This window comes from Eublepharis macularius, chromosome 4, assembly GCF_028583425.1.
Source record: "Eublepharis macularius isolate TG4126 chromosome 4, MPM_Emac_v1.0, whole genome shotgun sequence".
Classification (NCBI taxonomy): domain Eukaryota; kingdom Metazoa; phylum Chordata; class Lepidosauria; order Squamata; family Eublepharidae; genus Eublepharis; species Eublepharis macularius.
This window is the reverse complement of record NC_072793.1, coordinates 136,488,429-136,504,755: the sequence shown is the minus strand read 5'-3', so window position 1 is coordinate 136,504,755 and position 16,327 is coordinate 136,488,429.

Genomic DNA, 16,327 nt, shown 5'->3' with positions numbered 1-16,327 from the left:
GGAAAGAAAAGTGGATTTTTAAAAAAAATATATAAGCAGTCTATCTGTTTACAGTTTTTATGCTTCAACAGAAAATACTTCAAATTAAACAAGATGTATAATCTTCTATGCTCCTACATACACACACAAATAAATGCAGTTCATTTCCATTTAACATTTCAGTCAGTGTTGTTAGAATGGAAGCAACACTATTGGAAAATCGGGATAATGAAAACAGTGCCCTACCCAAAATCCAGATCCCAAATTAATACATTTTTTGAAGTGCACACCCCTACTCCTCCTTCAGAAATGTTGCCATGACAATGATGCTCTAAGTATGATTAACAATTATGAGTTCTTTTTTAGTTGACCAAATCTGATGTCCTCAGCCCTACCATCCACAGCTGAACTTGTGTCAGGTCAGGAAAGATGTCAGGGTTTTTCTCGTCAGTGCTTCAGATTGTTTCAATTTGTCTCTTTATGCTGGGTTTGGACCTTTACAGCAGCTACTCACACCTATTGTGGAACATCCTCCTCTTTTTTATTTGAGCTAATTCTCATGATATAAAGACCTTGTGGCTGCCAGGAGAACTTTACATTGTATGTGTACTAGTATTTCCATGCATTCAGGGTGTGTGCTGGCCTAATTAAGAATGGGGCCATAGTGTGTGTGGAGAAGGGATTTCTCTCTCTCTCTCTCTCTCTCTCTCTCTCTCTCTCTCTCTCACACACACACACACACACACACACACACACACACCTGTTGTTTTCCTGACCTGAAAAATCACAGGGTGCTACTACTTGTCCACTGAGAAATTCATTCGTAATTATGGATACATATAAATTTCCCAGCAGAGAATGTACTGGCCCATTTAGGTCAGGAAAGTGACACTGATAAAGGCTGTAACTCCATGAACACTGTGCTCCTGATCAGAATTGGGCCCCTGAATGTCTTGAACTCCCAACACATGTGTGATCCAAAGACTTTGTGGTAGCCACAAGGATTTGTTTATTGTGTGAATTGGGAACTGCTTATGTTTATCATCAACATTCTTGTCCATCTCTTCCTTCTTGCCACCTAAGCCACACCCATCCATACAAGCAATGCCCTCTGTCAGGTGGATTAATTCCATTAGTTGTCCACATAACCAGCTGGTTGTCAGCTATATCGTGTCAGCACATTGCACACTACAACAGATGCTGCTGTTCACATTTCTCTCATGCAATCATGAGACTTAGTAAAACTTATATGGAAAAAAAATAGCAGCGTGAACCAGTTTTAAGCAACCCTAGCTATCTACATTTTATTACAATTAGCATTACAATTAGGCCTTCACATTTATTACGATTAGGCCTTCACAATAGATGCAACTTTTAGTAATGTTTAGCAATTATATAACACCATTTAAAAAGTTCCAAGTCCTTTACTTAATTAAATCAGTACTCCATCAACATCTTTGTGAGATAGGCCAGTACTATTACTTCAGTGTTGTAGAAGGGGAAAGGACTAAGACTGTGTTGTGGCTGAGCTGAGAGTTGAAAAAACTCAGATCTGTCCGCCCGCCTGCCCGCCCACTTTCAAATGAACAACCTTAACTTTTTTTTTTAATAATTTTTTTTATTTTAATATCTAACATAGAAAACCACAAAAGACTACAAAGATATAGGGGAAAAAAGGGGGGACTGGGGAAAAGGGAAGAGCAACATATAAACAAAAAACACTACTCTACATGTCTTGTATTCCCTTCATGCTGCAATTTTTCTTTAAAGTTAACTTTCTAATATGCTATCAGATTGGTAGATCTTATACAATACAGACTATATTCAGGATCGGGTCTTCTCCCCCCCCCCCCCCCCCGCGTCTCGGTCTGAGTTCTCTCTGTGCAGCTGCAGCAGCTGTGCTCGATGAACAACCTTAACTTTACTGCAAGTAGCTGCCAACAAGTAGTCTACCAACATCTCAGGCAAATCTGCCAGAACGCCAAACTTGGCCAGCATTAATGCCATCTTTGCATAACCGAGACTGCACATAAAAACAGCATCAAGTAGTATTGCTAATTCCAAGTTGAAAATTACAGAAGAATTGAGGATGATGCCTGGGGAGATGAGACTTTCAGGAAAGAAGGGGAGAGAGCTCAATAGGAATGTGACGCCATAGAGTCCACTCTTTGAAGCTGCCAGTTTCTCCAGGGGAATTGATCTTTGTAATCAGGAGATCTGGGAGAAAGAGAAAACTTCAACAACAAAAACAACACACAAAAGCAAAACAGCAGAGGAAACAATCTTTATTATTTCCAAACTAATGCACATATTGCAAAGTACTATTCATTATATATGCCACATCACTGATTTGGGGGGAAATTTCCCTGTTCTAATAGCTGACTGATTTCTAAATGTAAAATGTGTGCCAAATTCAAGCCTGCCTGAGAACTGGTATAGGATATGACAAAGAGCATTTATATCAAGGAGCAGAGGCTTATTAAAATACAAACAGGAAGTATCTTTATACTGAGTCAGACCCTTGATCTATCAAGGTCACTGTTGCCTACTAGAATTGGCAGTGGCTATCCAGCATCTCAGGCAGAGGTCTTTCACATCTTCTACTACCTGATTCTTTTACCTGGAAACATCAGGGATTTAACCTGAGACATTCACATTGCAAGCAGATGCTCTACCACTGAGCCATGATCCTTCCTCAACCTGGGCTGATTCCAGACGACTAACCTGAAGGCGCTGCATGCCGCCATGTTCCGGATCGCGACGGGGAAAACGCGAAATATCACGTTTTCTCGCAAGAGTTTGGTGCAACGTCGCACCAAACTCGTGCAAGAAAACGTGATATTTCGCGTTTTCCCCGCCGCGATCCGGAACATGGCGGCATGCAGTGCCTTCAGGTTAGTCGTCTGGAATCGGCCCTGGTTAGACTGGCAATCTCCTAGCTAAGGTAGCAGGTTTGGTGGGGGTGGATAGTTTAAGCAGGGCTGATCAGAAGCTTCTAAGGACAAAGAGTTGTTGCTAAGCTAGCCCATCATTGGCTCAAGTATCCAGGCGGAGTGAGGAGGGCATGCCCTTCACACTGAGCAGTGTCAATCAAGCTTTTAGTTGGTGGCGTTGAACATTCTGGGAGAAGGATGAGGCTCTTGGCACTAGAACTCCGTCTAACATCCAGGTACGGGCTGGAGTTGTCAGTACAAAGGCATCATGGGATGATGTTTCTCTCAGCATGTTATCACCCACCTGTTGGCAAAGAAAGGATGCTTTTTTATATAGAACTGAGATATATTATATGTGAGTCTCTAGAGAGGGCACAAAGGAAGGGACAAAGTCATAACATGTAAAAAGTTGTTCTTAAGTTGAATTCTATCTTTTATTTATAGATAACTGCTTATTAGCACTTTGGGGCCATGACAATTCCATTTTGGTTCTATCTGCTTACATGATAGCAACATTTCATCCTTCTGCAGATTCCGTTGGGTTGCCAGGCATAATGGAGGTCAGGGCGGCTGCAAAGACAATAGAGATGGGCACAAATTGAATTATGACCCCCAAAAATGCATGAACCAGGCCTGTTTGTGGTTCGCGAATCAGTGGTTCATGGAAGCTCATTTTCACAAACTTTCACAAACTGCTCTATTGGTTCATTTGAGTCATAAAGGGGCAGTTTAAATGGCCATTTTCCCAGGGAAATGGCCATATAAACTTTTCCTGTGCCTTGCAAGTGGCAGGTCCCTTTAAACTATCAGCTGGCAGGTGGCAAGGGGGGGATCCACCCCTGCTGCCTGCCAGCTTGCCTGCAGCTTGATCCACCCCTGCTGCCTACTACTCTTTGCTCATCTACCCTTGTCTTTCCCACTTGCTCATTTTTTCCAATATTATGATATTGACTCGAATGACACTTTCTGGCATCTTTTATTCCTGCAAAAAGAGGCAGTGGGGGGGGGGGGGGAGAGAGAAGAGAAATGTCCACATTACCCCCAAAGTGTACAAAACAGAATGGAATTAAAAAAAGGGAGAGGAGGGATAAAAATAATAATTACATAAAGAAGAGGAGAATTTTGGTTGTTATGGATTTTCCGGGCTATATAGCCGTGGTCTTGGTGTAGTTCCTGACGTTTCGCCAGCAGCTGTGACTGGCATCTTCAGAGGTGTAGCACCAAAAGACAGAGATCTTTCAGTGACACAGTGTGGACACAGTTTTACACACTGTGACACTGAGAGATCTCTGTCTTTTGGTGCTACACCTCTGAAGATGCCAGTCACAGCTGCTGGCAAAACATCAGGAACTACAATGCCAAGACCACGACTATACAGCCCGGAAAATCCACAACAACCATCGTTCTCCGGCCGTGAAAACCTTCGACAATACAAGAGGAGAATTTGTTTGGGAGAATGAAGGTTATATCTCTGCATCTTGGCAACTGAACAAACAGAATTTCTGTATTCATAGCTTGCTAGTTCCATACTACTGAGGTTTCTTTCATTTGGTATGAAGGTGTATACGTGGGAAGTGTTATAAATTTCACAGCCGGTGAGCACTGAATGCATCAAATGCAGCAAACAAACAAACAAAATCTTCAAAATGCAAGTATTTGATTTTCAGAAAACAAATTGTCAGGAATCATGATGCATATTTGCTTGAGAGTAAGTCCCATGCAACTCAGAGGAACTAACTTCTGTGACAACATGCATAGGAACAGACCTCACATTATACAGACTCATGTCTGAAGAAGGGAGCTCTGACACTCGAAAGCTGACACCCTGAAAATCTTGTTAGTCTCTAAGATGCCGCAGGACTCAAATCCTAACATACAAGTTCTCTTGTACAAAGAATGTCTGAGGGAAAAGCCACGCTACTTGTTCAGAATATAAGTAAATAGACATATTACTAATAGATGTAAAGGAAGATTTGACATCTGGCAAATATTTCAAATCTAGCTTTATTCAATTGCTCTTGTGAGATGAAATCTATTTTACTTGGCTTGCTGTTATTCTGTAAAGAGTTGGGTTTACTGGAGCCCTGGACAATATTCAAGAGGCATGGCACAATATAATATCTAGAATAGAATCTGCAGGTTAAGAAGGCTACCAAGAAATTGAGTCAATATCAGTATTGTTGCCAGGTTATGGATAGGTGTGGTGTGGTGCCTGGTTATCTTTTCATTTTGTAACTGGAGGAGCTGCCAAGCTTAGTACTCCTCCACAGAGTCTGATTGTGGATGAATACAACTGATCATTGGTTTACTAAATAGTAATTTATCATAGTACCCGGATCTGGATAGCCCAAGTGAGCCTGATCTCATCAGATATCAGAATATAAGCAGGGTCAGCCTTGGTTAGTAATTGGATAGGAGACCTCCAACGAAGTTCAGGGTTGCAGAGGCAGGCAATGGCAAACTACCTCAGTTAGTCTCTTGCCATGAAAACCCCAGCAAAGGGGGGGGGGGGGTCACCATAAGTCAGCTATGACTTGAGGGCACTCTCCACCACCAATTTATTAGAGTGTATATGAAACTGTTTTGTAAGATGGCTCTGTATATCATCCTGCCAAATAGTGAGGAGAGTTTTACCACAGAGGAATGGTAATATTTTCCTTGAAACTTAGCAGGAGCTTATGGACAACTGGTTAATCCATTTCCAGTGCCATCCTTAGCATTATATATCTGAAGAAGGGAACTTTGACTCTTGAAAGCTTATATCCTGAAAAGCTCTAAGGCACCAATGGACTCAAATCCTGCTGTTTGATAACAAAGTGTTTGTTATCAATTGAGATGGGCACGATCAACATTACAATAGAAAAATACCCACGATAATGGCGTTCGCATGATTGGGACCCGGCAGATTGGTGCCATCCACAGCGACCGATCCAGCATTTGGGGGGGGGGCTTCATCGGGGCTTGATCAGGCCATCAGGATCTGATCGGGAAGCCAGACAGTCAGGCGCCAGCAATCTATTCCCCTGGCAACGGAGCTAGGGGAATGCCTGAGCTCTGTCTGCCCTCCTTCTGTCTCCCTGGAAACCCGAATGGAAGCCCAGCTTTCCTTGATTAGCAGGGCTTCCTTCCAACCACGGAGCAGCAACACACTCACCAGTTGGGAGAAGAGACCCAGGGGAGGGAGGGGGAAGGGGGTGTTCTGTAGCCATGGGCACTCCAAACATTTTTTGCTTTTTTTAAAAAATGGGGCTTTGTAGGAGGAATGGCTGTTTTTCTGTCTGTCACTCTCTGTTTTTAACCTGCTTTTAAAACACCATATTTTGTGGGGAAACCTCATTCACGGCTCTGTGTGTGTGTTTAAAATATGCTTTTGGAAGACTGGCTGCTTGCTTTTAAAATCGGGTGGGGAGGAATGGAGGATTCTGTCCCTGCTTTTTTTTTTAAAGCTGGCTGAAACATGTTGACGGGGTGTCTCTCTCTCTCTCTCTCTCTCTCTCTATTTGGAGAGGCAGGGACGGGTTAAAAACTTCCCCCCCCTGCTCTAAGTGTGTGTGTGTGTGTGTGTGTGTGTGTGTGAACTGAGGGGAGGCGGCTCATCACAGGGTTAAAAACTTCCCCCCTGCTCTAAGTGTGTGTGTGTGTGTGAGTGTGAATGACCCCTCCCTCAGGGAAGGCAGCTCGTCGCCAGGTTAAAAACTCCCCCCCCCTCTGCTCTAAGTGTGTGTGTGTGTGTGAAAATCCCCTCCCCGTGCCCGCCGGGCCTGGCAGTTGCCACCACCACCCACCTTCCCACACAGCTGGGAACAGCAGGGTGCCCCTCTGCTTTGGCCTCCCCGATCCCCGATCCACGGATCGGAAACAGGAGATGACTGGTGTGGGTCGGTGATTTGGAGTCGTCGCCAGCACTGATCCCCGATCAGCTTGATCGGTAATTTTTTTGGGATTGTGCCCACCTCTAGTTATCAATGGATTTGTGTTCTGACTGATGCCCCCTCTGCCTCCCTTCTCTTAGCACTCTTTAATGTGTCTATGGATGAATCCAAATATATTCACTTGTCTCACCACATTGGAGTTTTCTGAAGGGTACTTTTGTTTCGGTTATGCACTTTGTCCTCTGACTAGTATCTTTGATAGTCCCATTTGAATTTGTTTATTTTTTAAATACACACTGGCCCTTCACTACCTCCAAACATCAATTTAGAGTTTCTGCTATCTCTCTGGATTTAGACAGAGAGGAGGGAGAGCTGTGTGTCAATCAGTGTATTGGTAGCAATTTGCTCCACATCTTTGTTGAAATCACCAACCAGTTTCATAAATATGTTAATTATTTTTTTTAAATGGGGCATTGTAATTATATTAATTAATGAAATATTAAGCCATCATTTTTGATGGGTGAATGTGTAATCATTCAGTTTTGAGTGAACTAGAAATAATCTACAACATCTATTAATACAAACAAGCATAATAACATGAAAATACGTATGATATATGCTAGATGTGAGTGGCTCATTAGCTTCTATTACACTAATAGCATCTTCGAAGAAATCACCCTTAAGCTTGTGTGTGTATAGAAAATGATGGTTTTATAATTGTTAGGAGTCATGTTCACATGTTACAGTGAGTATTCATACATCTGCTTGTAAGAAAGAGTCAATGATCATTAATTTTAGAAATGAATTTGGGACCAATACATGGATAAATGTGGGGTTTAAATCACATTCAGCTGTACATAAGTTGAAGATAACATTATAATTACTTAACATACATGAATAAAAATCAAGTGTACAATGTACATGGATTGTGCATGTGTTCACTGTAACTTGTGGACAGGCCTTATGTGATAGGGTGGAATATATCCAAGTAGGGTGGAATACATCCCAGATTTACTAGCTGTAGTCCTAGATTTAGGTAGTAATGCAAAGAGTGATCATCTTTGGCCCATGGGAGGGTGGAATGCTTGTTACCAGAGGTGTGTATTTTCAAAAATTTTGTGAAGTTTTCACATTCTTGCCTGTTGAGTGAAATATTTATCATGTTTGGATAATTTTCTGATGGGGCATTGCCGGATTGGACTCAAAAGTTGTTAGGTTTTTTTCCCCTTCTCCTAATTTTTGTGGCCATTCTTTTCAATGGAGAAGGGGAGGGGGAGTCAGGTGCCAATTGGAGGCTCTAGGGTAGCTGTTTTTGCACTCATTTGCACCAAAATTTCATAGAATACAGTCCTCCCACTGAGCCATCAACTCACCAAGTTTCTCGCACACATAAACAAAGGCGGTCAGTGCTAACAGACCCTGAAAGAGGCAAGTGTCAGTGGTGCATGCTTATCATTTCACTGATCATTTCTATGGTGGGAAACTGTAAGCAAACTGTAAGTGGGGGGGGGCACCCAAACCAGAGGGCAGCATTACTGGCTTGTGCTAGCCAGTAACACACAGAAGGCAAAAATCAAGTGCAAAACAACAGCTCACCCAACAACAGCACTTGCTGCTATAAATAACAGACTAAGATACTATAATTAACAAAAGTTACTTTTTCTTTAGAGGGCTCAGTGGCAAAATGTGCTATACACAATTATTTACAAGTACAAACATGTACCCATAATTCAAAGTCCCAAATATAAACATGAATATCACAACGTCCCTTCGAGGTAGTCTCATAGAGCTATCAAAGTCCTTCTATTAGCGTGTATTCTTGCTTGAAGAGCTCTAGACTCCCTCTAATTGATATGCAGTAGGTTCAAAATGCAAATCAAATGAAGCAAGGGAACCCCAAAAGCACCAAAGGGGTTCCCAAGTGGACAACTCCAGGTAAGTGCGGCGTTGTTGCCGAAGACATACAGGTAAGTGTGACGTTGTAGCTGAAAGTGAACTGACTGTTAATGTTTTTGCAGGCTTAGCCCAAATAAGAGACAGACGCAGGCTTGGAGATAAATGGCCGTTTATTAAAATAATCATAACATAGATAACTGTAACTACGGCAAGGGCCAACTATGCAGTACAGGTCAAGCCACGGGGTCACACCTGACCGCCGCCTTGACCTGTCTGGGCGAGCCCCAAAGCCCCGAGTGTAGGCCATCCATAGAATGGCTGCAACCTGGCCAGCCAGGCTAACGGATCCCCCCATCAAGCTCCTAACGCCCCAGCCGTACAGCATGAGGGAAGGACTTGCTCCTGGGGATCCCCGCAGGCGTCTGCCTAGCTGTGGTAGCCGTCACAAGCATACCGCACTGATGGCAGACCCTGTTCCCCCACGCATGGGGGAAATGCCACTGGGTGCTCACCGGCCCGCTCCCTATTCCCCGAGAATCTCCTGCCAGGGAAACCTAAACGGCACCACCCCGGCCAAACAACCATCAACCACTGCCATTAGTGCAAGGTAGGCGAAAAACCCCACGTACCAACAGCCAATATGGTACAGGGGCAAAAAATTCCTACCTGGCTCTGGAACAGCAGCCGGCTAATCCTGCCCTATGACAGGGTGAGGTGGGTGGGCCGAGCGCAAACCAGCAACTGAGGAGGCCGGGAGAGCGGAGCCGCCTTCTAAGGCTCAGGCTCCGCCCCCCAGCCAGTACCCGTATGCCCGGGAAGGGAGTCTGTCTCTTCCCGGGCAAGCCTGCAAAACATGGCCCCCGGCTCATGCAGCGTTGCTGCAGCCGGGAGTGCCAAATATTCTTTGGTCTCCAAATCCAGGTGGAAGTCAAGATGGAAAAAGAGAGGGGAAAACCCAGCAGGGGGTTCCCCAGGCCCTACAAGCTGCCGGCTCGTTCTTTGAGCTTGTTTCACGAAATATCCACTTCATCAGGGGCCACTTCTGTACCACCGAAACAGTCACACAATTCCATAATGCATTCAAAAATGTTCATGTGCGTTCATTCAATGCACTGGGAAGACAGCGTTCCGGCGTGCAGTTCTTGCAGACAGTGAGGCACGTTATCCAATTACATTTGATGCTCACTTTCAGAACCAAATGGGGGCCATCTGTTCTCTCCTTGCCATTCACTACTCAGTTTCAGACTAGCCAGCATGTCTGGGTCTGCCAGGAACAGACTGGCATGCACATTTAATGACCCCTTGATTGTGATCGCCGGTGAGGCCTTTAAATTTTTTCTAATTATTTATATTGGCTAAATTTTGTCCTGTTTTACATACCATGATGCTTGAGGTCTGACTATCATCAATCATGTGTGCACCAACCAGGGACAAAATGTTTTGCACTTTTTATCTAGAGATGTGCAAAATTCTGTCCCTGCACATTCACCCATTATTTATGGAAGGTAGAGAAACATTTGCACAAGACTCTGAGATAGTTTGGAGGAGATGGATAGACTATTCTCCACTTTTTTTCCTATTTTTTAGCAATAAAGTAGGGAGACCAGGTGGCCCCATCTTCCATTCCAATTAAACAATAAAGGTAACAAAAATGTTTAAAGAAAAAGTGAAGCAATGGAATTACTCTTGGAGACAGTGGTGCTTTTCACACTGTCACTTTAAAGTGTTTCAGTATCTGTTCTGCTTCCCCTGTTTGCAGGAGTTCCACATTTGCAAAGTAGTCATGGGACACAGAACTGATTTTTGCCCGCAGGATCCCCAATTTCCCCCCCTGCAGACATGCCATGATTTTATTTTGAAGCTGCTGCTGAGTCGTATCTGGCCTGATTACTGTCAGTGTGTACTCTATACTTCCCTTCTGCTTTTCTTCCCCCACTACTTTTCCATGAGACTGATTGGTCTGTGCAGAATTAACTCTCACCCTCTTCAAATCTCTGAACTCCTTTTCCACCATTTTTATCAGTAAAGCATGTAAGGGTCATAAGGCTGCTTCTCTATTGGTTTCCTTCCTCCCGGGTATGCAAGCACTCTCTTCTTGTTGTTGTTTTTTTTAAGCCGAGAATGATTCCTAACGTTGCTGCTTATTCCCTACTGGCTTTAAGAGTCAGGGAAGGGTCAAATGGCTTCTTTTCCCATCCTCCCTTAAAGGTATGCACACATTCTCTCTTTTTTTTCAAAGACAGGAATGAGTTGTAATGTTACTGCTCGTTTCTCCTGGCTTTAAAAGCCAGGTAAGGGCTAAATGTCCGCTTTCCCCTTCCTCCCTCAGTGGTATAAGCACACTCTCTTATTTTATTTTTTTACAAAGCTAGGAAAGTGTTGTAACATTACTACTCATTTCTCCTGGCTTAAAAGGCCAGGTAAGGGTTAAATGGCTGCTTTCCCCTCCCTGCTGTTGTCTTCTGCTAATGCCTAAGAGTTAAAAAAAAACCAAGCATTTTGCACAGCCATTTGCAAAACAAAGTGGCAGGGAAGCTTCTGGGACGGAATGAAGCAGTTGCATTTTAACCCTTTCCTGGCCTGGCTTTAAAAAAATAAATGAGAGTGGAACAAGCAGGAGAAGTACTTGTGTCCCCCCCCCCAGAATTCAACCACCAATTGCCTCTCCAGTGGCCCCAGGACAGCCCAATTAGCAAATACAGGGAGGGAGGGTCGGTTCCAATATTGCAACGTTACTATATATGCTCAAAGTTAAAAAAAAAAAAAAGTATGATGAACTGCAAAGCCCTAAAAGCCCAGAACTTCACTGAGGCTTCAAAGCCTGTCTAAAATCAAAACTGCCTCAGACATTGTGGAACGTGGGAGTGCCATGCCAAAGCCATTGCAGTCAAGGGGAATACTCATAAATGGCGATTTAAACCATAAGCGCAAAAGGGACCAGTCTCAGTCCTCATTCACTGCAATCAGATCAGTTGGAAGACAGCTGTCTGCGCAGTATGGAGGCATTTTAGTCTTTTGGACAGATATACATTTCCTCTTCATGCTCCTATGCTTTACTTTTGCAGGACCTCTACAGTCATAGTTGGCAATTGAAAAAATCCCAAGCAAGCACACCAGCAGAAGGCTACTGAGTGGTCCACTTAGCCCAGTGCTTTGGGCATCATTGTGGTTCTCTCCATTATAAAAAAACAGTCATTTATTTCTAAATTTCATCCTCATTTGCATAGAATGATCCTTTACTGTTCTGAAGGGAGGAAAGACCCCTTCTCTCCTCACCCTCTCTTGCCGGCAATTCTGTGTATAAAGGCACATGGAAAGGGTCTGCCAGCCACTGTGGCTGATGGGTTGGTCTGCTGGTCAGTTGCCTGACAGCCAGTTTGGTGTAGTGGTTAAGAGCACGGGACTCTAATCTGGAGAGCCGAGTTTGATTCCCCACTCCTTCACTTGAAGCCAGCTGGGTGACCTTGGGCTAGTCACAGCTCTCTGGAGCTCTCTCAGCCCCACCCACCTCACAGTGTGTTTGTTGTGGGGACAATAATAACATACTTTGTAAACCGCTCTGAGTGAGCATTAAGTTGTCCTGAAGGGCGGTATATAAATCAAACGTTGTTGTTGCTGTTGTTATAATTATTAAATAATTGTGGGGGAGTGATAACGAAGAAGCACTTGTGCATTGCCTGGATGAAGTAGCACTAGTAAGCACTTGAACTCAAAAAATACCATGGAATGTCGAAGGCTTTCACGGCCGGAGAACGATGGTTGTTGGGGGTTTTCCGGGCTGTATTGCCGTGGTCTTGGCATTGTAGTTCCTGATGTTTCGCCAGCAGCTGTGGCTGGCATCTTCAGAGGTGTAGCACCAAAAGACAGAGATCTCTCAGTGAGAGATCTCTGTCTTTTGGTGCTACACCTCTGAAGATGCCAGCCACAGCTGCTGGCGAAACATCAGGAACTACAATGCCAAGACCACGGCAATACAGCCCGGAAAACCCCCAACAACCAATACCATGGAATGTTCGGAGGAGAAATTCCTGTGACTACCAAGCAGCCCAGACTAGCGTCTCTATTCTGGAGAGTCACAAAAAAAGGCTTTAAAAAAGTCTTAGTCCGTGATTGTTAAGGCTCAAGATTTTTGTTACAGCTGATTAGCCCCTGATGATTCTTTTATTACCTGAAATATGGTACTTTACTGAATATAAGCAGAAAAATCATTGCCCCCCTAGTTGAAATGAAGAGATGGACACAGGTGTTGGATCTAAGGGCCACTTTATTAAACTAACCTCAGCATGAACATTAACCCAAAACTATGGCAAGGGTAAAGCAGTACAGGTCAAGCCATGTGGTCATCCGCAGACCTCCACCTTGACCTGCCTGGGCGAACCCCAAAGCCCCGGGTGCGATCCATCGGAAAGATGTCTAGGATACCCGGCCAGCCAGGCAAATTGGTTCCCCCCTTTCAAGCTCCAAGCCTCAGCCGTACAGCAGTGAGGGAAGGACTTGCACCTGGGGTTCCCCAGGCAGTCTGCCCATGCGCGCTGGCAGCCGTCACAAGCAGTACCAGCCGCTCCTAGCAGACCCCTCTTCCCCATCATTAGGGAAGTGCCAAGGGTGCTCACCAGCCCGCTGCCCCTCACAAAACTCTATCCCACCAGTGATACTACTAACAGCTCCACCCAAGCCAATTTCCTCCACTCAAGTCTTGGTGCAAGGTAGGCGAACCCCCCCCCCCCCATTTCCAATTTGGAAGGAGGGGAAAAAATTCCTACCTGGCTCTGCATAGCAGCAACCGGCTAATCCTGCACCATAAACAGGGTGAGGTGGGTCGAGTGTTGAATGCAACTGCGGCCGGTCAGGCGGAGCCACTCCAAAGAGGCTCCAGGCTCTGCCCCCGACCAGGACCCATATACCAGGAGAATTTGCTCCGCTCTGCATTCTGCCAGGGGAGCAATGCACGGCCCCCTCCTTTAGCAGCCGAGGCTGCATGGAGGCATGGCCGTATTGGGGAGGATGGTTTTATTTACTTACTATAAAATGATTCTATTTGATACATGTCTAATCTACAGTAAAGAACAGATAAGAACACCATCTGGCTTATTTGTAGGGTTTCTTCCCCCCAACAAGTTAACCTAAATTCACAGTATACTTCAATATCTCTCCAAATGTATTCTTCTCCTCACTGAAGTGTGCCACTGAAATCCAGAAAAGCAAAACACACCATGCTGGATTTGATTGCAGGCTAAGGGCACTAAGGCAACCTAAGCTCTGATGCCTCAAAGAGGTTTATTTTTCAGGAGAGAAATGCTGACTTCAGTAGGTGTATTTGTTAAATAAAATATGAGTTAGTGATGAAATAAAATGTCCAACTGCATTTTTTCTTTAGCTTTTAACTACATTTCCAGCATGCTTACCAAAAGTAGACACTTGCTGTATTATCATTGTGCAGTATGAAACAAATTGCTCTCGATTATGATCCTCTCCACTTTAAATGGTTCCATTGTTTAGAATGAGTTGGATGACAGATTCCTCGTTTATCTCTCCTAGACTAACACTGAAAGGAACATGTTCAAAGCATTAGCCAGGCATTGATTTGTTAACCTTGACCTTCTGCCACATTATCTCACTGCAAAACTGACACTCTTCATTTCTCAATCCTAGAGTTTCTTTCAAAGCCTTCTGTGCCCAGATTAGACACTACACTTTATAGGAAAGATAGATAGACAGGTATCAACTGCTAGCATAAATCAGAGAATGCCTAGCCCTCAAATCTTTTACAGCTAGTGCAATGCAATGAGTAGAAAGGTGGCCTTGGAGCTGAGACCCCTCGGTTTTAAATTCACTCAGAGGCTTTGTACAAGTGATGAGTTCTTATCCTCCACCTTGAATCCTAAGCCTGGTTTCTGATTACACTCTTCTTTATCCCTTGCAGAGGCAGTCCTCCACTGTGCAATGCTTTCCTCTGTGTCTAGGTGCTTCTCAGCTCATTGAAAGACACTAGTCTTGTCTGAGTGGAAGCTTAAAGTACCAGTATGATGTACTCCTCAGTGGAGGACTGCTCCCACAATGGAAAATGGGGCCACACACAAGTAGAGCTGGATTTATGTGCAAGTTTAAATCAGCTAGTTTAGGGCCTCAGATTATGAAGGGCCTCTAAATTCCTCCCCCACATTACTAAATTACCATTTTGGGTAATGCAATGAGATATCTTAAACCTGACATAGCTTAGGGTCCCACCTTGTCTAAATGCAGTTCCGAACACAAGCAGAAGCAAGGCTTAGAATCCAGACTCTGACTATGAAGTGGGAATAATAGTGATCTGCTTCACAGGGCAGTTTAAACCAGTAACAAATGTAAGCCTGTACTTCATTTTGAGGAGGAGAGGTGGCATTATATAGCATGATCTTGTCAGATCTTCGAATCTAAGCAGGAAGACTCTGCAGGGGAAACCAACAGCAAACCATTTCACTTCTAACTTACTTTGATAATCCATTGTTGGGGTTGCCCATAAATTGGTTGCTACTTGACATGAGACATGCTACACACATGAATACCAGTTCTGTTGGCAATATGTCCACAAACAGCAACCAGCACAGTTGAATGTTCAGCCAACATGTTTGCATTTCAACTATTCAAACACATTGCATTATGTGTGTGTTGGACTGCAAAGAAAAAGTCAGTTGCACATCTGTTGCTGCCTTCTTCTTGTCTGTTCTTCACCACATTGTTTTAAGTTTATAAAACATTTATATTTTACAGTTAGTGCCTTAGAAATGTGAGGTATCACCTACTGTCCCTTAGGGCTGTCTGCATCAGAATCCATTTACTGTCTAAATACAGAACACTTCATAAACATACATACATTGTAGGGTTTTGGTTATGTTTTAACAGGGTAGGGCAAAGAAGGGGTGAATTGCTAGTGAACTGTGCTCAAAAAGTAGGTCACTTTAAGGTTCTGAGGAATATGTGCTTTCACAAGTGATTGAGCAGGTACTGTGCGCTGATTACACAGACTCAGATGATAGAACTCATAAATTACACATGTAGCTCATTTACCAAAGCATGACCTGTCCATGACTGTGCGGGGCTCAAAGCAACATGCAGGAAAGCCTTCTGAATCAGTTGGTGTGCAGGGGCATAATGTGGTGTCTCATTTGCACTTGGAGCAAATATCAAGGCGATACAATGCAGGACCTGACTTTCATGCAAACAGTTTAATCGTGATTGACTGTATTTTTTGCCAATATTTGCAAAATCCCAGCCTGTATATCTGATACATAAATAAAACAAACTCTTCAGTTTAAGCTGAACTGAACTTCCGTGAACTTCAGTTTCAATGATGAAATGTACATGTCTAAAAAGGAAGAATCTTTCTTTGAGCCCCAACAGCTCAAATGGAGCTGTGTAAAAGCCCCCAGAAGCTGATTTTGGAAAGCTGTCATTTCATTGTCATGCTTGTATTCCTTTCAAGATTATATTTGTTTGAATATAAGGTTCTCGGAGAATAACTGACACTTCAATTACCTAACTATCATGCAACTCTCAACCAGAGATGCTTGATAACCCCTCTGGTTGGATGCAGCTTGTTCGCAAACTGCAAGCAGGACTCTCAAACCTAAAAAAAAAAAGTTTGATTGCTTTTTGAAGATTGAAATT